The following is a 22,145-nucleotide window of genomic DNA, read 5'->3' as shown; positions in this document are numbered from 1 at the left end:
CCTCAGGGTTCACAAGGCACTTTTTTTTTTTTGATAACCATTTCCATTTTGGGCAGCACAGAGATCTATAGCTCAATTTATGTGTTTACCTAACTTGGTCCTTTCCTCCTGTGATACCAGGTTTTTGCTATAGTATTAAATTGGGGAGTGCTTCTGCCCTGAACGCCTAATCTTGCTTACCTCATATATCTTTAGATTGAGTGCCTTTGTGTCCCTCTCTATTTGGGGGCCTTTCCCCCCCTCTCTATTCTGGAGGCTTTGTACCCCCTCTCTGTTCTGGGATACCTTTGCAGCTCCCTATTCTTGGGGTGCCAATATTGTTTACCCAAACTCGAGTGTGAGCATCTTATGGCTTTGTACTTCTTTATGCCTTGTTAACCCATTGGTGTAAGCCTGGAGGATTCCTAAGCTTATTCTCCACAGAAGCCTAGCCCTTAGTGTAACAAGTAGATTCCCAGAAGTCAGGACCCACCTAAAATTTCCAATTAGGGCCAGGAATCAGACGGTAGACTCACTTCTCCTTTAACATGTATCAGGGTAGGGGTGTCTGGGTAGCTCAGCCAGTTAAGCATTGACCATCTTGATTTCAGCTCAGGTCATAATATTATGGTTCTGAGATAGAGCCCCAAGTTGGGCTCTGCATTGACAGCAAGGAGCCTACTTGGGATTCTCTCTCTCCTTCTTTCTGTATCCTCCCCCCGTAACTGAGTAAAAATAAAAAATAAAATATAGAAATAATAAACATACAGAAAAAACAACATATATCAGGATAAAATCACACCCTAAGTCTAAGACATACTTCCTCTAGGCTTTATTATTACCATCAGATGCCAGAGGAGTTCTCACTGTGGAATTAAATCACAATTTTCCCAAACTCCTTGGTTCCCAAACACCTCAGCTTTTTCACCCACTATATTATCTTGAATCTACTATAACTGCATGTATTCTACCTTTTCTGTATTTTCATTATTCACCATGAGAAAATCCCAAACTCCCAGGTAATTTTTTTACTATTATATCCTAAACTCCAGAGAGCTGTGTGCAGCCACTAAATAATAGTACTTTTTCAATTCTACTGTTGATGGATATTGGGCTATTTCTAGGTTTTAATTATTATTATTACTAATAATGCTAGAAACATTCCTGTACACGTCTCCTTGTGTGCATGTGCATGCATTTCTGTGGAGTATATGCAGGGTTCTCAGATAAGATACAAGTACATCTAGTTAAATCTGTATTTTATTTAAGCAACAAATAACATTTCATTATAAATATGTCCAAATGTCTTCCCGACTCTTAGTCTACTCTCTTGAATTTAGAGTCCATCATGAGCAAAGTCATTTATATCATCAACCCTTCTCTGAATTGTCCCTTCACATTCTCATTCTAACAGAAAATTGTAGCTCATCTGAAGACACTGCATCACCAGCAGCCCTTTCAAGTAGTGACTACTTTTTTTTTTTTCTCTCTCTCCTTGAGCCTTCAAACCCCTGGGGCTGGAGATTGATAGGCATTTTCCTTGTCCCTCACTATTAATTTCAAACCATTTTCCCTCCTTCCTCCTTTAAGCCCCTCAATTTTGTTTGTTTGTTTGTTCTTGTTTGCTTTAAGTTTATTTATTTATTTTGAGGGAGGCAGAAAGGGGCAATGAGAAAGGGAGAGAGAATCGCAAGCAGGCTCTGTGCTGTCAGCAGAGATCACGACCTGAGCTGAAATCAAGAGCCAGACACTTCACTGACTGAGCCACCCAGGTGCCCCTCAGGTACCTTTTTAAAGTGCAACAGTTATGCTTAATAATTATTTGTTGAATGAGTTGATTTTATCAAAAGATCAATGGCTTATTTATAAACACTACTTTATTTTCTGACATGTAAGCAGTTATTCTTGCTGATGACTATTACAAAGCAAACTCAGAAATGTTGATTATCAAGAATAGTACCACATACTATTTAATTATTTAAATAAGAATTTGACAAGAACTACAATATGTATATATATTTGTATAAGCATTAAACATTATATTTTTTAAATGCACAATGAATGGCACACTCCAACTTGTTAAATATTGATTTAACCTAATATGAGTATTGAAAATGTCTATTCCAGTTTCAGTTAAATATCAATGATGAACTCTATCAATGGAAGTCACGTAGTTCAGAATTTACTTCAATCATATTTATTCATCTCATTTCAAAAAATAATGTTTACCTTACATTATTATTTATTCTGATACCATTATAACGTTCATAATTTTTGATGAATGGTATATTTTAGTAGAAATTATATATTATTAACTCATAATACTGTCATTCAAAACAGGTTGTTTTCTTAGATTATACATGAAAAAAATGTTCACCAGGGGTCCCCAAAGTATATGCAACATGATCTCTAAAAAAAAACAAAACAAAGCAAAAAGAATTAGACTTTATGAATTAGTTTAGCTTCTGGATAAGCATTACAATACATGGTCTTACTACCTTAAGAAAGAATGAAAATATACATCAAAACCATACTATTACTGCAGCTAATATATTCAATCATCAGCTATAGAGTATGGCACTTCTCTCTATAGGAATACTTATTTTTATCAATCAAGAATACTAAACAGGAATGACTTTTCATCAATCTCACCAAGAGCAGTCACGCCTTTCTAGTTTGAAACCAGCTATAAAATATGTCTTTAGCTATCAAATCTCTGCACTAAGCAGAGCTGAAACTGCTAGCTCAAATTAGTTTGTGAGAGGGCAGATAGCTCTGTTTAGGTCTTGACTGAGTTTTAAAAGATTTACTTAGGTTAGAAAATTGGGTAAAAGCTTACTGTGTCTGAATTCCACACTTAATAATCTTAACATGTATGGTGAAAAATAACACATTCTATTCATACCATCCAAAGCTTTTTCACAGGTGGGTATCAAATGAGAATTTATAAATATTAGTTATAGAATAAATATTATTCCAGAATAAATACAATTAAAAGATAACTTCAAAAAATTAAACCTAAAAAATATATTATCCCTGAAGAGGTAAAAAAAAATCTAAAATTTAATAAAATATTTTTATTTTCATGGAATATTATATTAATGAAGTTCTACATTTTTTCTTATATAATTATAAGATATATAATATTTAGCACATTTATTTCACTTTCTATAAAAAGTGTAGTAAACATAAAACATCAGGTGAGGAATAATACATTTGTTATCTTTACTAAGGAAAAAATACCTTTTGACATTGGAAAATCCTGTTAGAAAATTTCATTTATGGGTGGCCTATGTGCATTGACCAAGGAATATGTATACAATAGATACAAAAATAGAAAATAAAATGCCTGTCATTCAGAATTCTGACTTGCTTAAAATATACCAACTTCACATATGAATTACAGCTTTCATAAATTTACTCTTGATTTTTAAGCTGCTATATTAATTTACATTGTGAAAAAATTACAATTTTTATAAATCCACTTTTGATCTAAGTCTTCAAAAAGGAATGAGAAGTTTTAACAGACTTAAAATGTACACATATAAAAAAGAAATGGTCTACTGAAATATTATTAAGGTTTAGAGACTGTTTCTTGGATACACAGGAAAATGTTATACAATGATTTTTCTTATTCACATATTCATAGAAAGTCCTAAGTAAATGATGTGGTCCCATTCCTGAACAGAAGACAAGTATAAGTCCTAGAGAAGTTGAATGATTGGACTTAGGTAGATAGCAGAAAAAATGGACCAGGGGCAACATTGCCTAACATCCAATATTTTGCATGTACAACTTAATTTTAATTTCACATCATATATATAATAAATACTAATTACAAAGAATAAAGATTATTAAAACACTATGAGGCACTCTTCCCATAGTTCACTTAGCCATTACTGGTTTCCTTGTTATTCCTCAAACACTCTAAGAAGACTGCTTACTGGCCTTGGCTGTAGTTCTTGATATCCCTTATACTTGAGATGTATCCATTACACTTTAAGAGAGTTACATGATTCATTCTCACACTTTAAACCAGTCTGGCTCAAATTCTCTTTAACACATAGTTCTTTCCTAACTACTTGATATTAAGATGGAAACTCTCTTATGCTCCCATCACTTTATCTATACTATGCTTTCTTGATTTTTCTATTGCTTTTCTTATCACTTGATATATTGCATGTTTATTTTATTTACTGTGTGTAAATAAAGGAGCCAACCTGGACCTAAACCTCCCAGAACAGTAAGATCCACTAAGTTTATATCACTGTGTTACAGGAGTAATAGAAAACTAATACATCTATTAATTACAGCCCTGAATAGAAACAACTCTAATTTCCATCTAAAGTAGAATGAATATAAACATTGTGGCACAAACAGTCGATGCAATAAAATACAGTAATGAGAACTAAATGCTACTTTATACAAAATAAATCTCACAAAGTATCAAATAAAATAACCTAAAGATAAAGAGTACATCCTATATGATATTACTCAAGTGCTAGATGTCAGGATATTGTGAACTTTGGGCAGGAATCCTGTCTGGAAGCATGCATATGAGAACTAAGGATTGGTACTCTTGTTCCTCTGACTTATTTCTGGTTGCTAGTTTGTGCTCACTTGGAGACAATTTATCAAGCTGCATACTAATAATTTTTCTTACAAAACTTTGGGTGAATGAACAGTAACAAATATCAAGAATTCTTATACATCTAAAACAAAACAAAGTGATTGAATACTGATTCAATAACAAACATAAGCAGACAAATTAATAGCAGAAATTCCAGAAACATGTTAATACAGATATGACCATGTGAATTATGACTAACGGGACTCTGTCTTAAAGTGATGAAATTATGATGTTTTCAATAAATGGTGCTGGTTCAGTTGGACATCTGTATTGAAAAAACTGAATTTTGAGCCTCATCTCACATTCTACACAAAAATTAATCCCAAATAGGTTATAGATCTAAAAAGGAAATAAGAAACAATGAAGACTTTAGATGAAAACCTATTTGAGCAGGCACAGTTTTATTTAACAGGACATAAAAGCACTCACCATGAAAGAAAAAAAAGTTGCATTACATTAAACTTAGGAATTTATCATAATCAGAAAAATATCTTAGGAGAATGAAAATAAAATGTTCATATTGGCAAAAAAATATTTGCAATAGATATTAGAGAAAAATTCCATATCTATATCTATCATCTATCTATCTATCTATCTATCTATCTATCTATCTATCATGTTTACTCCTGAAAAATAAGTAAGAATAAACCAGGAGACCCAATTAAAGAAAAAATAAGGGAAATGGAGAGTTGCCATTGATTAAAGTTTTAGTTATGCAAGATGAATACATTCTAGGGATCTGCTATAAAGAATGGTGTCTATGGTTAACAGTACTGTGCTACATATTTTAAAATGTGAGAAGGTAGCTATCATGTTAAATTGTTCTTAGATAATTAAAAAAAAAGAAAAATGTGCAAAATACAGAACAGAAACAGAATACATTCAAACGACCAAATGAAAAATGTTGCTCAATTTCATTACATTCCAGGGCAATACAACTTAAAATTCACTGTGTTCCACCTTTATACATTAATGGAGTTGCTAAACTAATAAATAAATAAATAAATAAATAAAAGTAAAAATTGGAGCTACTGGGTGGCTCAGTTGGTTAAGCAACCAACTCTAGATTTCTGCTCAGGTCATGATCTCATGGTTTGTGAGTTTGAGCCCTGCATCAAAGCTTAGGATTCTCACTCTCTCTATGTCCCTCACCTGCTCATGCTCTCTCTCTCAACATAAATAAACAACTAAAACAAATTAAAAAAACAAACAAAAAAGCAAATCATACAAGTGTTATTGAGGCTGTGAAACTATTTGAACTCATATATACTGTTGGTGGGAGTTTAAATGAAAAAGTATTTTGGAAAACTATATGACTATATATAGCACAGAAGATCATACATACATAACATGTAATCCAGTATTTCCACCTTTTTTATATTTAAATTAATTTTCCCTTTCCTTGAAGTTGTATCATTTTGTCAGCCTTTCTGTATTGAATTCTGTTCATTCATATGAAGTTTTCTTATTTAATAATAATGCAAACATGATTATAAACTTGCCTAAAACATAAATTTGACTGTATTTTAAATTATCTACTGATCACTGTTGAATTTAATTTGTCAAAAACTGACAACGTAGTAAGCCTTCCTAGCATTTGTTGTTCCTTAATTTTTTTGCATATATTTCTAGCAATTTCCTTTACAGCATTTAATTATCTTCATGTTGAATGCATGATTTAGACTGTTTTGTATTAACTTGAGAGAATAGATTTTCAAATTTTCCATGTTGATGTTTATATCTATAATTTCCTTAAAAATACCTTCATATCAATGTTTCATCACTTATTTTCTTATAGTTTATAATTACAAAATACATATTTTGCCAGGCTCTTTGTTATTATACTTTTAATCTCCTTTCATTTGATTTCAGGAATGATTGTTTTCACATTAGAATAATAACAGTTCCAGGTAAGTGAATACCACCAGGAAACAACAATTTTAGTGTCTTGTTTTTTAGAGTAATAAGACTACCATTCTAAAAGACTAGCCAATTTATTGTGATTTATTGCAAAAGCTGAAAAACAATTTTTAAGGTAATGATAATTGCATATCTAAGTAGCACCAATGCTTCAAATAACTTTTGAAATAATTTTTAACACCCTTAATATGCCTTGCATTATCATTGATCTCAGCTTTAAAGAATATACTTTTTTTTTTAATATCTATTTCACAAAACCAAAATATTCTCCAGCTGGAGTAAATAGATCATCTCCTTTCATGATACCAGTATATTTCATTTCTAAATAATTGTTTTTATGTGGTTAATGTGGTTCTCTTATCAATTTTAAATGAATAATGAACTAATTTTATAGTATAAGATAATGATACTAAAATATGTATGTTTACTTATTTCTGATTTGAGTGATTTATCTTTTCATCATTGACAGAATGAGAACGTTCATTTCTGCACTTTTTACATGTTATATTTATTATTTTACTTCGCTACAACATATATTTTATATTTTCCCTATGGTTTTGAATTCTCCTTTATATTATAATGATGCTATAGTGGAGAAGAAACCATAGAAATCATATAGGCCACTCTCTTCATATTGTTGAATATCAGAAAAGTCTGTTATTATTCATCATAAGAGCCAAACTTTTCTGTTTCCAACTACATTTTTTTTCCCTAAAGATGACTAGAGAAAAGTTTAATGTGAAACAGCTTCACATTTTGAGGGTCTTCTCAGGAAGATGATTAAAAAATGCTACTAAATTGTTTTATTTTGCATTTATGTTATTACTGGTGAGAATAAAAATATTTTGGCCTTTATTGACCATTCACATTTCTACTTCTGTCCTTGATTTTTATATACACTGCAGAAATCTTTATTGAATTACTTGGCTTTTTCCTATAAATTTCTTGGAGTTCTTATTGTGTGTAAATTTGGTTATGATATTTTTACTCTTCAGAAGTATTTAATTTAGCAGTGTCAATTACATACACATTTGTCTTTGTAGTTTTGACGTCCATGCTTTCCATGCCTTATTTAAAAATTTTACTTAAAATCATATACATATTATGTTACATGTTATAGTAATATTCTAGATAATTTTAATAGTACTTATTTTTATGAATGTTCTAAGGTATCTAATTTTCCAAAAATTGTCTCAGCATTGTTGTTGGTATTATGTCTTCATTCTTCACTTATCTGAAAACCAATCATCACCATTTTATAAAATCCTTACATATCTGAAAAAATTCCTAGATTAACTGTTTGATACAATCGACATATTTATATCCTGATGGCTTTCTTTGAATCTGACTCTTCCCAAATAGACTTGCTTTATTTTGTACATTAATTTTTTAAATATTCATTTAAAAAAAATTTAATGTTTACGTATTTTTGAGAGAGAGAGAGAACACGAGCAGGAGAGGGGCAGAGAGAGAGGGAGACACAGAATCTGAAGCAGGTTCTGAACAGATCTGAATGCTGAGCTGTCAGCACAGAGCCTGATGCAGGGCTTGAACCCATAGACTGTGAGATCATGACCTGAGCCGAAGTGAGATGCTTAACTGACTAAGCCACCCAGGTACCCCTGAGTATTCATTTTAGAATCTGCTTTCCAAATTTCTTGAGTAATACTGTTGAAGTTGTGATAGGAATTTTGTTTTTGAATAAGTACATTAATGAGAGAAGAATTGTTGTGATTATTGATTGACCTTCTCTAGCCTTGAACAAGATTTTCTTCATTCTTAGGTCTTTTACAAATTTTGTGGCGTTCTACACAAACATATATCCTTCTGCAGCAATTGATTATTTACTTTGCTTTTGTAAGGTAGTTTCATTCCATTACATTTTAGTATTGTTATTGCTCATGAAGAATGCATCATTAATTATTTTAAATTGAGATTATATCAAGTTTAGGTTTACTATAACCATAATAATATGCATAATGAACAACCACAAAGTACCAGCAGAATAAACTGATAGACATTTATTTAGATTATGAGTCTACAGTTTGACTAAAAGTCAGCTGACCTAGACTGGGTTCAGCTGGGCGTATCTGCTGGTCTTATCCAGCCTCACTCCTATACCTGGCTGGTTGGGGGTCAGCTCATCTCGAATTCGCTTGGCTAGGGATGCCTCATCTCCAGGTTTCTGTCATTCTCTGCTTGCCACAAACAAGCTAGAACTGACATGTTTCTTCTTCGGGATATGGCAGAAATGGGTGCAGGAAAACAAACTCAATATTACAAGTGCTTTTCAAGCCCTTGCTTGAGTCAATTCAGGTAACATTCTACTGACCACGGAAAGTCACACTGTTAAAACCAAAGTTAAAGATGGAATAAAATACTACATTTCTCCAGTTATAAGAACTGCATAAGTACATGGGAAAAAGTGTGGGTATTGGGATGATAAAGTTTTGAGGCTATTATGTAAATGTATAACACATCTACATTTTTTACCTCATTCCTTATTTCAAATAATGTTTTAGCTTGTGTTTTTTTTATTTTTCAGTAGGTAAAAAATCTGTACATAATGAACTCAAAATCAGTGTTCCTGATATTCTTACCTCATTTTAATTGACAAAAAATTTAGTTGCTAGGACTCTTGATACAATGTTGAATAATAGCATATCTCCTTTGTTCTGATTTCTGATTTTAATTAAATTGCTTTCAAACAGTCACCATTCATTAATTGATTCAACACATTTATTGAGTACCTATTACATGTAGATACATATTCTATATGCTGAAGATACATCAATGATCAAAACACATAAAGTGCCTACTTTTGAAGAACTTATATTCTGATAAAAGTATCATTGTTATAGACAAATAATATATTGTAAATGGTGACAACTACTATCAAGTAAAATAAATCAAGATAATGGAGGTGGGGAATCATGGGGCTGAGGTAGCAGGAACTGCTGTTTTATACAGGGAAATCAGGAAAGGCCTCTATAATGTGACATCCAAGTTTGAAGAGAGATATGAACCTAATATAGGAGTGAGTCAATGAGGAAATATGGAAGAGTATCCTAAGCAGTGTCAAAAGAAAATATCATAAGATCTTTTTTGAGAAACAATAAGAAGGCCAGTGAGGCAGATATGAATGAGTTAGTGGTATATAGGGTCAGAGAAGGAAATGGAAACCAGACAAAAAACTGTCTTTCTGTGGCCCGGGAGGCACTTTGGCATTTATTCTTGCTGATATATGATGCCACTGGTAGATTTGGAACAAAGGATGGTGGTCTATATTATTATAGAAAAATCATATTACCTGCTGTATGCATAATTAAACCTATGTGAATAAAGGTGGAGGTGGAATAATTTATACCAGGATGGTAGTGATATTGTTGACAAGAAGTGCTCATATTTGAGATAAATTTTGACGTTAAGGCTGGTGTGACATGTTGATACACTCTATGATACAGGAAAGAAATAGAGGAACCCAAATATTTAGACTGATAAAGTGAAAGATGATTTGCTATTTATTGAGATAGAAAAGAATGTGGGAGGAACAACCTTGCAGAATAAGAGCGGAAAACCAGTCTGGGACATGTCATGTTTGAAAAAACGATTGGACACTCAAGTAGAGATGTTGAAAAAACAGTTCAATATAGAAAGAAGTTTGGAATTTAAGGAAAAAGTCAGGGTTGGAGATAGAAATTTGGAAACTGTCTTTCTACCATTGATATCTAAAAAATTAGCCATGCAATTTTGAAAAATGTGTCTATGGAGAAGAAAGATGCACACAGATATTAGGCAGAAGAGGGGTTGAATTCTATTTCATCTTATTTCTTTTCTGGCCATTTTATATTCCCACTTACTTAATTTTTCCTGGGAAACTATTCCACCTGATCCTGAACTGAGTGGAGGCTGGCTGTCTTAATGTTTATAACTATAATTTCTTTTAAAAAATCTTAGTATTATTGTTGTGTCACTTATTTTCTTATGGTTTATATTTGTCAAATAAATATTTGGCAATATTTTTAATATCAGTCTTTTCATGTTGTTTTGCATTTCAACTCAGGAAAAACAACTTCAGTTTTTAAAAAACATGGTTGAGTGAGTGTCTTGTCCTCTGATGAATCAGATAAGCAACTCTTTTATTGGGGAAATGGTGAGAAGAAATGGTTAGAGAAGTTGAAACTTTCTCCAAAATCCTCTCATGTGGGGAGGATAGCTGGAACTTTCCATGCACCTATAAGTGCATAACCACCTCATCACAGGAACTGGACAAGATCACCTTTTATTCCCAAGTATTTTGTTCTGTTTTCTGTTTGTGTGTTTTCATTTTGTTTTTTTGTTTGTTTGTTTTGTTTTGTTTTGTTTTTCATGGAGTTTAATAATCAGGGTGAGGCTGCTTTCTGGAAGAAAATAGTAGCATATCGATTAAGTCCCATTCTCCATTATTTTTGCTTAATACCAGCCTCTGCTACTATCCTTATGCATTCTGTGATCTTGCTACTCAAAGGGTAGCCACTACTACTAACATTGGCATCACATGGTATTTTTTAAAAATTCAGAAAGTCAGACCCCATTCAGATGTGCTGCATCTAAGTCTGCATTAAAAAAAAGCCACAGATGATCAGTAAACTTTGAGGGGGTAGTATTCTACGAGATTCAGAGATGAATAATTCAAGTATTGATCATAGAAACCTTCAAAATGAATGAAATCAAGACATAAGTTAATTACAAAGCTATAATGTGTTCTTTGAGGACACATGTAATTTTTTTCTATTTTCCACCTCAGATTATGCCTTAGTGGCCCGTATAGCTCACCAGGAAATGTTACATAATAATCTCATTTAATTCAATAAAATCTTTTTCTAGGTTGATCTCATTATTACATGAAATAGTTAGAGTGCCAAATGAATAATGTATTACCTCTTATTAATTAAAGCTGAAGGAAAATTAAACTGCAAAATTCTTCCCTTTCCAATGTACTATTTTATTATGACTTAGCTAGGGGAGTGTTCAAATGAGTGGCTTTATATGTTCACACAATAGCGGTTTCCGAAGCCTAAGATTAATTCAGATGGGAGTATCTCCTTTATTACTTCCATTGAAATGATCCTCCTGCCTATTCCAAAATTTTATACATATATGAATGGCTCCCAGGGAGAACCAAAGATGATATCCATCAAAAGCATTTCTTGAATGGAAAAGTGAAGCCTTCACATCAATTTGGAAAGTTGGGACTTAGCCAACAATTTGTTATTTAGGAAAGGAGAATAGAGAGGAAAAGCATGAGAAAAAGAGAAAACTTGGATTTTTGCTTCACCAGGATGTCAGCTAGTCTGACCAAGTTCTATGGATGCTTGATTTTGCTTTTGGTCTGACACCAGGGAAATAGTACACCTACTATTATTTATAATTTTAAATTGCAGAAAGCAGCTTAATTATTCCTGGCATGTGTGTGTATATTTATATAACATACACATACAGACATACATGTATATATAATGCATATTTATACACAACATGTAATATATATACACATGCATATTTATACACAACATGTGTGTGTATATATATATATATATATATATATACATACATACATACACACACACACCTAGATGCACATTACATGTAGGTATAAAGTGTCTATCATATACATGTGACTATATATATATATATACATACATATGTATGTAAACATATGAGATTTGGGGACTTAAAATCAATGCTGAGAATTATGAAATATAAGATTTGCTGTTTGCTGTGTTAAACCCTACTCCTCTTTTTTTTTTTTATCTTACCTTTAAGGAGAAAATCATGGAAGGATTAAACTTGTGAATTAATGTGGTCAAGGGGCACCTGGGTGGCTCAGTCAGTTAAATGTCTGACTTCAGCTCAGGTCATGATCTCACAGTTTATGAGTCCGAGCCCTGTGGTTGGCTCTGTGCTGACAGTTCAGAGCCTGGAGCCTACTTCTGATTCTGGGTCTCCCTTTCTCTCTCCCCCTTCCCTGCTCATGCTCTGTCTCTCTCTCTCTCAAAAAGAAATAAACATTAAAAAAAAATAATGTGATCAAACTACAGGTTCTTGGATTATTCCCTTCATCTATTACCTACTTACTTCTACTCAGGCTCTCAAATTGAATATGAATTCTTAATAATATATACTTTGATTATGATGTTATATTTTAGGATTAAGATAGCAAATTGGTTCCCAGAATGGAGATAAATTTTATAAACAAACACATAAAGGACTGTAGAGACTTTTGTATGCATATCATATGTCACATTAATTATAAGAAGAGATAAAAACAAAACAAAAAGGATGTAGTGTGATTATTAAAGCCCAAATGCAAGGAAGACCATTATAAAGGTTTGTACCTTGAAACTGTCTCAAAGCAGCAGGTTTGAATGGAGACTTTGGTTGGCATCTCAGAAAAAATTCTCAAAAGCCATGTAAAATAAATGTTGTTAGAAATTGAAAGAGTAAGAAACATACACACACATACACACAGAGAAAACATTGGAGGAAAGAAAAGACACTTCTTTAGGAAAGGTGTTAAAAACTTAGTAGCTAGATACACAAAAGAGTTAAAAGAATGTACAGATATACCTAGGTGTTGCTAAAGATGGAGCTAGGAAACAATGAGCAAAGCAGTTATTACTAGGTCAAAGAGGCCAGTGGGACCCAATATCGTTTAACAAAGTCAGGATCTTAGTGATCAGACTGTAATTACCCAGAGGAAAGCTGGATTGTGAAAAAAAAAATGAAGAAATGTGCTCTTAAACTGGTAGAAAGTTAACTATCAGAGAAATTGAGGAAACTTTCTTATATCACTTGGTCAGCTGTAGTTAGGTGATTATACATTTTTGAAACAATTTGATAGAAAAGTTCTTCAAGTTCAGAAGAATGACAGAGTTACGTACTTAGGAGAAAGTATGTATGGTCAGGGAGGGTTCAAAATTATAGCATTTGAGTTAGGTGTGTGTGTGGTGTCAGAGTGGGGGGAGGTAGGAAGGAAGTGTTAGTTTTGTAAAGGAAAGAGCTACTTGATGTAACCACAGATATTCGTACCAGACCTTGATTACATGTTAGTAAGATACCTACTGGTTGGATAACCATAAATAAGAAAGTAAGAGCCAGCAGGATTTGTTTAAACAATGAATGTATTGATAGGCTCAGAACTATTGGCTTTTTATATCTTACAGTAAGAGGGGAATTTGCAAGAAGAAATACAATGGAGCAGTTCAGGGATAAAAAAAAAAATAAAGGTCTGGCCTCAGGAAAGAGAAGCTTTGAGGAATAATGGCACTTAGATACAGAAAACATATAGGTCCTCTCTGTTGGAAAAGATACCAAATCAATTTAAGAAACTGAATAGAACTTTAACATTTTAGCTGGGTTTGCTTTAAAGGAATAGAAAAGAATAGAAACGGAACATTTAGAAGCAAACTTAAAAGTTAGTCCAGACCAGGAAAATTCAAATGTTGAATTTTAGAAGAAGAAATAGAGAACAGACCATAGGTTAGGGTCCACACATCTCCAGTGGCAATATGGGCACAGGGCTTGGAAATATCTACAACAGCAGTTTAATAACTGCTAAAGTTGATTCTTTCTTGGTAACTGTAGGGAAGCACTCCTAGAAAGTAGGATTCGTAAATAGCTGAAGCATCCATTATGACACTGGTACAAAGAAGTCTTATAATCCTGAAAGAGATAAGAAAATATGTAAGGGATATCAATAATTGTATTTTGAGGAGAACACAAATCATCCCAGATTTGAATGAAGAGTGTTGATAGGAACAGAGATACTCAGGAGAGAAAGGAGACTAACAGAATACAAAGAAACTAATAATCACTAAAACAAAACGTACATTTAGTTTAAAGTAATTTTATTTAAACTTTCAAAACTTTTGGAAGAAGTTAGGTTTGCCTCAAATATTACTTAGAGAGGAGGTAGGATGCATAAGGATCCCTTAAGGAGCAAAATATCTCAGTAGACTATAATGATAGGTTTCTACAAGTGAGATAGTCTATAGATTGTTGATCTCAGCTGACAGTGATGAATTTATATTCTGGACAACTGAACTCCAAGACATGTTCATTTCTCTCAGATTTCACTGTTTATTCACTTTCTTCCAGAACATCAAATTACTGTCATAGTCCAAGGCCACTAAGTGTACAACTTTGGAATCTCATTCACACAGAATATGGTATGAATGACCCTTTACCCGCAGAGCTGTGCAAATAGCATCCCTGCTATAGCTCCTATCTGTCAATGGCTATAAGCAGGCATCATGCTTTGGAGATACAATTCTAACATATTTAGACTTTGCTGCATAATAAACTAACCTGAAAATGAGCATTTTCAGGTGTCTAGATTAGATAAGGTGGCTCTACTTCAAAGTGCAGACAGTGGTTTTCATAATGGAGTTCAGACATGTCAGAGAGACAAAGATATACCTGGAATTGTCAGTCTGTCACTTTTGTTTACATTCCATTGGCCAAAGAGGTCACATAACCAAACTCAACATCAATGCACTAGGAAAATATACTTCCTCCATGTAGTAGGAGAAGAGAGTGAACGTTTGGATTCATTCATTCAGTAGGAGAAGGGAGTGAATGCTGGATTGTGCAGTAGGCAGAGTAGTGCCCTCTCAATGATATTACACCTGTGGATATGTTATCTTTCAGGGCAAAGAGAAATGAAGGTTATAGGTGTTACTAAATTTTTTAATCTACTAATCTTAAATCAGGATGATTAATTTAGACTACTTGTGTGGGTCCAGTGCAATTAAAGAGTCCCTTTAAAAGTGAAAGAGTCAGAACCAGGAGCGATTTAGTCTATTCAGGTTACTATAACAAAATAGCACAAACTGGGTAGCTTATAAACAACAGAAATTTATTTCTCATAGTTCTAGAGGTGGGAAGTCTGAATTTGGGCTGCCATCATGATTGAATGAAGGTGCCCTTCTGGGTTGCATACTTATGGTATTCATGGTATTATCATGTAGTGGAAGGGAAGAGGAAGCTCATTTGGATCTTTTTTTATAAGGACACTAATTTCATTCATGAGAGCCCCTCATTCTCTTGAGCTAACCACTTCACAAAAGCCCCATTTCCTAAGCTATCACATTGGGCATTAGGATTTCAACATATGGATTTGATGGGACACAAACATTCAGACCATAGCAGAGAATCAGAAGGAGATGCAATATTTCTGGCTCTGAAGAAAGTGGAAAATCCAAGACCTGAGGGTAGCCTTTAGAGGATGTAAAAGAAAGGATATATAGCCTCCCTTAGTAGAAGGGATGTAGCCCTACAGCCACCTTGATTTTAGTCCAGTGAAACCCATGTCAGACTTCTGACATGTAGGAAGTAAGATAATAAAATTGTGTTGTTATAAGGCACTAAGTTTGTGGCAAGATAAGATAAATGTAGCATAGAAAACCATCTTGTGATGCCACTCTTAACACCACAGAAATTCAGACCAAATCTATCTTGAATTAATCCCCTCTGGTTGAAATGGTGGTGAACGAGGTATTGAGTAGAGTGATTTTAACTTTTTTTTTCCCTTAGATTTAATTTACAGTGAAACAATCGATATTGTTGTGACTTTTATCTAAGGTATTGTAATAATGTGATAGTATTCACATTTTTATAATTAGTATTATCATATACCCTTTTTCTGAGCATTTTAGACAATATAGATAGATACAATTTAAGATAGTAAAGAAAGGGAGTGTGTAAGTTTGGCTTAAGGGTGAGGTGTATCTAGCCCTATAGTTACTCACTTCACAGAATTCCTTCTATATGCAGCAAATGAATTGGCCATTTAATAAAAGTACATAACAAGTGATTATAGATGCTAACATGTAACCTATAGGAGAAATGGAAATATAAATTCTTTAAAAATATGTGTGTGTAATTTACTTTTAAAAGCTCAAATAAAAATTTGACAGACTGTTATATTTTACTGCTGAATTAAAAATATAACTGAAAATGATGATTTTTCTAGGGAAAACATAACTAACCAAATTAAAAGCAAAAGACAACAGAAACTGAAAGAATAGTATATTATCTTTGCCTAAAAACAAAACAAACAAAAAAACACAAAAAATGCAAAATATTTTAGACTCATGTTTTGCCAAATCTTTCTAAAAAAGATAATCACTACATTAATTGGAGTACTACCACCTACCAGGTAAGGCCATTCCAATTATACATTCATGGACTGGGGAGAAGAACAGTACATGGATCTTGATTCTGATGGGCTCACTGAGAGCTGAACTTAAAAACAGAAATCCATTTTATACCTGGCCTGCAAATGCTCTAGGTGTAGTCATGATAATGTGTCATGTATTTGAAAATTAATGTCGTCATTGAACTTGAATCAATTGGGAATTTCCCTTTTCCAAATATGTTACATAAGTAAAAGGTCATAATTCTTATTGAGGGAAGGGTAGGTTAATCCTTATGATATGTTCTTGTTTCCTGAGACCTAACCTCTCTTTCAGGCAGTGCAACCTGTGAAGTCAATGTGTTCTATGTGTAAATACTGGCTTAGATCTGGCAACTGGATAAGAATCATGAGATTTTATTGGGGTGGCCATCTCAGGCTTCTGATTATCCACCTTCAATTACTTTTGGTTGTATACATTTACCTTTATTGGATATACTCATCTATCTTGTCCCCAGTAGCCCCATATTCTGTAATTATTGCCATAGCTACTGGGTTCAGTACTCCTGGCCACTGTTCTGACATTTCTGTTCATTACAGTAACTTTGCCCAATGGGCTTCTGACAGTTAAGCATCAACAACTGATTTTGATTAAGGGTCATTTAGGTGGATTATTCTCAGGGTGGCAAATTTTATAATCATATCTTCCTACTGACATATCTTCCTACTTGGCCTGAAGACAACAGCCATCAAGGAGTCTCTCAAAGAAGATGGCACTCCTTTTACCAACACATTACTTTTTGCTTTGCTAAATGGGATGTTTGCTAGACCCTGTAGTGTTGCACAATCCTTGGTGGGATTTCCAGCCATAGTTTATATATGCTAGTATGCCAACCATCTGAGACTTTTGTTCTCTTCCTTCACAATGTGATCATGCTACTTTAATTAGTATGAACTTACACTTTACTCAAAGCCTCTAAGAGCCAGCCTAGGAGTATGTTAGCAGTTGTCAAGGTGTTAAATCCTATGCAACAGGGAAACATTCCCATATCAATAAACTCTTTTTTATTTCTATAATTTAATCTTCTTGAATCTAATTTCACATAGTCTTCCAGCTCCTGCTGGTAGGTTCTGTAGGTCCTTGGGGTTTAGGAGCAGACTCTGATTTCCCTATTGCAGTTATGTAATGCTTTAATCCTATTTATTGATTTATTAACAGGAGGGGAACTGGGGACAGATCCTGGGGTGGGAGGGATATATGTTGCCTTGCAAAGTGCAGGTCTCTGCATCATCGTGAGTGATCAAAAAGGTGAGAAACACTACTCTTTAACGATGTGAAGGGTGCTATTTTTGCAGGGGAATCTGGATTGACTCAAAGCAGATGTCATCATCACACATTTCAGTGTTCCCTTATCCTGGCATCGTGGACCTGCTATAGCTGAAATTTCAACCTTCTCTAAAGTTCTCCTTCTATAATATAACTAAGTCCTAAGCATGACATTTGTTTCTCTGTCCTCAGCTTATTCTACAAAACGTGAGAATCTCTTTATATGTTGTCAGAGAGGTTCTCTGGCTTTCATTCACAGATTTCACTTGGTGACTATACTCAGACTTTCTTCCTATGTCTCCAATCATATCAGCTGCCTCCAGCAGCAGCCATCTGATATTATTGTCATTAGAATTACTATTTTCCCATATTTCTCAAATTCCTGATACATTGTATTCCCTTTTAGACTTATCTCATCCCATGTCATCAGTAATTAAGTTTAATGAGTGCATTACTATTACATGCTAAGATCTTTCTGAGCTCACTTTAGCCACCAATGATGGGATTCTACATGACTAGTGGCTGAAACAACTGCACAATCCAATTTTAAAATCTGTTCTTTTTCAGACCACTTTATGGCAACTATCACAGGTCAGATCTACAGAAAACATATTGTGTGCAAAAGGCTTATTATGGTATGCCTTTGGCTTTAATACCTATAAATGAAGAAGACAGTATTAGTAGATGGGGAAGTTTGTTTGCAATGCATTACAATGGAAGATTCAGATGATTCTAGGGGATCTCGAGAGTTTGAATGACTCTGAAGAGTTGTCCCAAATTGGGATAATGGGACTAAGCTCCTTATACCAGTATTGACTGGTAATATAATGTACACTACTCTGGAAAGAAGGCATACTTTAAGAGATCATCTCTGACCAAGGGCAGTCTCAGAAGGGTAGTTCAGCTGGAAGCTTTCAGTCACCAACACTCTCAATAGCTGGAGGAAGGAGTGCTTTATTCTTCTTATATATAATTTAACTATTTATTTCATGCTTTTGTCATATATGCCTTAAATATTGTTTATTTTCACACATTTTCCATTCTTATGGTTTATACTCCTAAGACACATTATTTTCCTTAAATAACATACATAAGTGATAAGCTAAATTTATATACTTTTAGTATCTTATAATGTGATTCAAGTTTTTCTTTATTTTTTAAACTCTAAATCTATGGAGTTAATAAATGTATAGGTGGATAGCTATTTTACTAGTCATTACGTCATCTTTATTCATTTTCTCATCATAGTCCTGTACTGATTAAAATTGTTTTAAAGCATTTGTATTCACTGACTTTTAAAAATATCTCTTCTTGTATCTCCCATTAGATAAGAGCAGTAGATAACAAGGTTGACATTCACCATTTTATTTCCAAAATGCCTTAAGTGCTCTCTGTAGAATGCTTTAAATAATGTATCTTATTATATAAAATATTCATATCCTCTTTTGAAAAATATTTTGTTTTATCTTTTTCCCTCAAGATGATTAGTTTTATGTCAGACAGTTTTAAATACTAAACAAACTGAGAAAGAATTCAATTAAGTCCACTGTTGGCATTCTGGTTTAGATGTACTAGATAGGACCTCTTCATCAATTTAAGTAAAACAGGGTAAAATTTTAAACATTAATCAAATAATTTTCTGATCTTACTAGGATTTTTAAAAAGAGGTGCTTACCATTTTATTCAATGATATTAGAGAAGTCAGTACATATAATAGAAACTTATTTTACTTATTTTTATTTATTTATTTTTTATTTGAGTATAGTGGACACGCAATGCTACATTAGTTTCAGATGTAAACAGTGATTCAAGAGCTCTATACCTTATGCCATGCTCCCCACAAGTGTAGCTACCGTCTGTCACCATCCAATGCTATTAAAATACCACTGACTATATTCCCTGTCCTGTAGCTTTTATTCTTATGACTTATTCATTCCATAACAGCTGTATCTCTCACTCCCTTTCACCTAAAGAGAAGCTTATTTTAAGTTTATAAATTTAATCATTCTAATGTGGCAGTAGTATAACATTAGTTCTTTGAGTAAATAAAAAAATGATCTCTTCCATCCACCTAATCCTTAGGTTTCGTGTACCAGTTGATTACTATACCAAAATCATGGAAGGCTTTAGTCCCTGACTGCCTTATTTTATCATTATTACAGATACTGCCATAACTCTATGAGATTTCAGTAGACTTGACTAAGCCATTAAAAATTCTGATATACTCTGAATTATATTCAGTTCATGACTTCTTAATCTCCAATGAATTTTTCTTCCTATCTTGCTAAAATATTCATTTATGTGGTCATACACTGTAAATAGGATCAGCAGAAAATTTCTCAAGTGTCAAAGCACTAACACAAGAATCACATCCTTAACCAAACACTCCTTTTCATACAGTACAATTTCTAACTTCATTACAACTTTCAATCCACTGATGTTGATAATCTCTCATGCTATTTAATTTCTTTACTTTTCCTCATCCAACATTATTTTTATCTTTTTGTATGTGTCGTAAATTCACCTGCATTCTTTCTTCTCTCTCTTTTCTTGTCCCACAAGCCTGGCAAGATCTCATTCTTCACTGTAAATGTATACAATTATATACTTACGTATAATATTCCAATGCCAACACTGTTAGTATAAGTGTAACTGGAGAAAGTCAAGTATTCAAGCTGACTGAGGTAATTATATTTTAAAGATCACCAAACTCATCTCCCCCCAGCACACATCATGGATCTTCATATTGATGGTTTGTTTCATAATTAAATCTCTACTCTCAAACTTCTCACTTCTCCATATGTCTAAGTCTCTATTCCAGAGTTATTGACTAGCTAATCTGTTTTATTTTAAAAAAAATAGAAAATAGATTCTAGCCTTCTTTTTTTCAATGAATATACAGACATGTAGACCTGTGAAACTGTTTTCTCTGCTCTTTGTAACAATAAAGAATCCTCCCTATCAAAACCCAGATTTTCCTCAGTAGTCCATCATATGATATCTTATTTCATTTTATTATTTAATCTCTCCCCACAACTCAATTAGTCACTCATTCCTTTAGTCATACAAATATGATTTAGGTGCTCCCATTAAAACACACAAGCACAAATACAATACACAAACATACACACAAGCAAACAAATGAACTATGCCACTTGGCCCTACTACTCCTTAAAACTACTGGTCTCTGCTCACCTTCACTTCAAGGAATGATGCAAATATTATGGCTCGATTTTTTATCTCCCATAAATTCTTAAATGTACTGCAATGTGCTCTCCTTTTCTACCAAACTACTAAAATTGCATCATAAATTCACTAGTTGATATACATTCCAAAACACAGTCTTTACCCTATAATATCTTTCATCAGCAATTAACTTACTTGATAATTGCTTTCTCTTATGCAGATTCACTCACATTCTATGGCAAGACAACCTCTATTTTTTTCTCTTACTTTTCTACCTACTGTTTATCAGATTCTTTCACAGGCTTGTTCTTTTTCACCATACATTATATATTGAAGAGATTCATGTTTCAGTCCAAAGTAAAACAAAATTTAAAACAATAGTAAAACAAAACATAATAATTTAACACTTTTTAAGTTATTTGACAAAAATAAAACAAAACAATAAAGTAATAACAATAAGACATGCTTATGAAGCACTTATTTTGATCAAGGTAGCTTGCTAAATTACTTTATGTGGGTTATTTTATTTGAACTTCACCACAACTCTATTATGTTGATACTTTCATCATCTAAACTTGGAAATGATGAAACTTAGAACAGAGTGTGACTGGACTAACATCAGACAGCTCCTCTTTCTCTTCTTATTATTTTTTTATTATTTTTTTTTGGGGGGGGGCAGAGAGAGACAGAGCATGAACGGGGGAGGGGCAGAGAAAGAGGGAGACACAGAATCGGAAACAGGCTCCAGGCTCTGAGCCATCAGCCCAGAGCCCGACGCGGGGCTTGAACTCACGGACCATGAGATCGTGACCTGGCTGAAGTCGGACGCTCAACCGACTGCGCCACCCAGGCGCCCCTTCTCTTTCTCTTCTTATTCAGAGTTCTTTCCCTGTGATTTCTAGCACTCCTTTAGCTTTAAACGACAT

The 22,145-nt window shown here is 33.4% G+C and overlaps 1 long non-coding RNA gene across 4 annotated transcripts in view; it reads left to right on the top strand.

The window, feature by feature from the left end:
- The window catches only part of LOC123384970, a 476,510-nt gene that overhangs the window by 337,373 nt on the left and 116,992 nt on the right, over positions 1 to 22,145 (top strand). For all 4 annotated transcript variants that reach the window (XR_006596843.1, XR_006596840.1, XR_006596841.1 and 1 more), the window contains exon 6: positions 6,482 to 6,519. This is a non-coding gene — a long non-coding RNA (uncharacterized LOC123384970). The remainder of the gene's footprint in view (positions 1 to 6,481; positions 6,520 to 22,145) is intronic.

The sequence above is a fragment of the Felis catus genome, chromosome B1 (genome assembly GCF_018350175.1).
Source record: "Felis catus isolate Fca126 chromosome B1, F.catus_Fca126_mat1.0, whole genome shotgun sequence".
Taxonomy (NCBI): Eukaryota; Metazoa; Chordata; class Mammalia; order Carnivora; family Felidae; genus Felis; species Felis catus.
The sequence above is the reverse complement of the archived record's forward strand: the minus strand, read 5'-3'. Positions and strand labels throughout refer to the sequence as shown.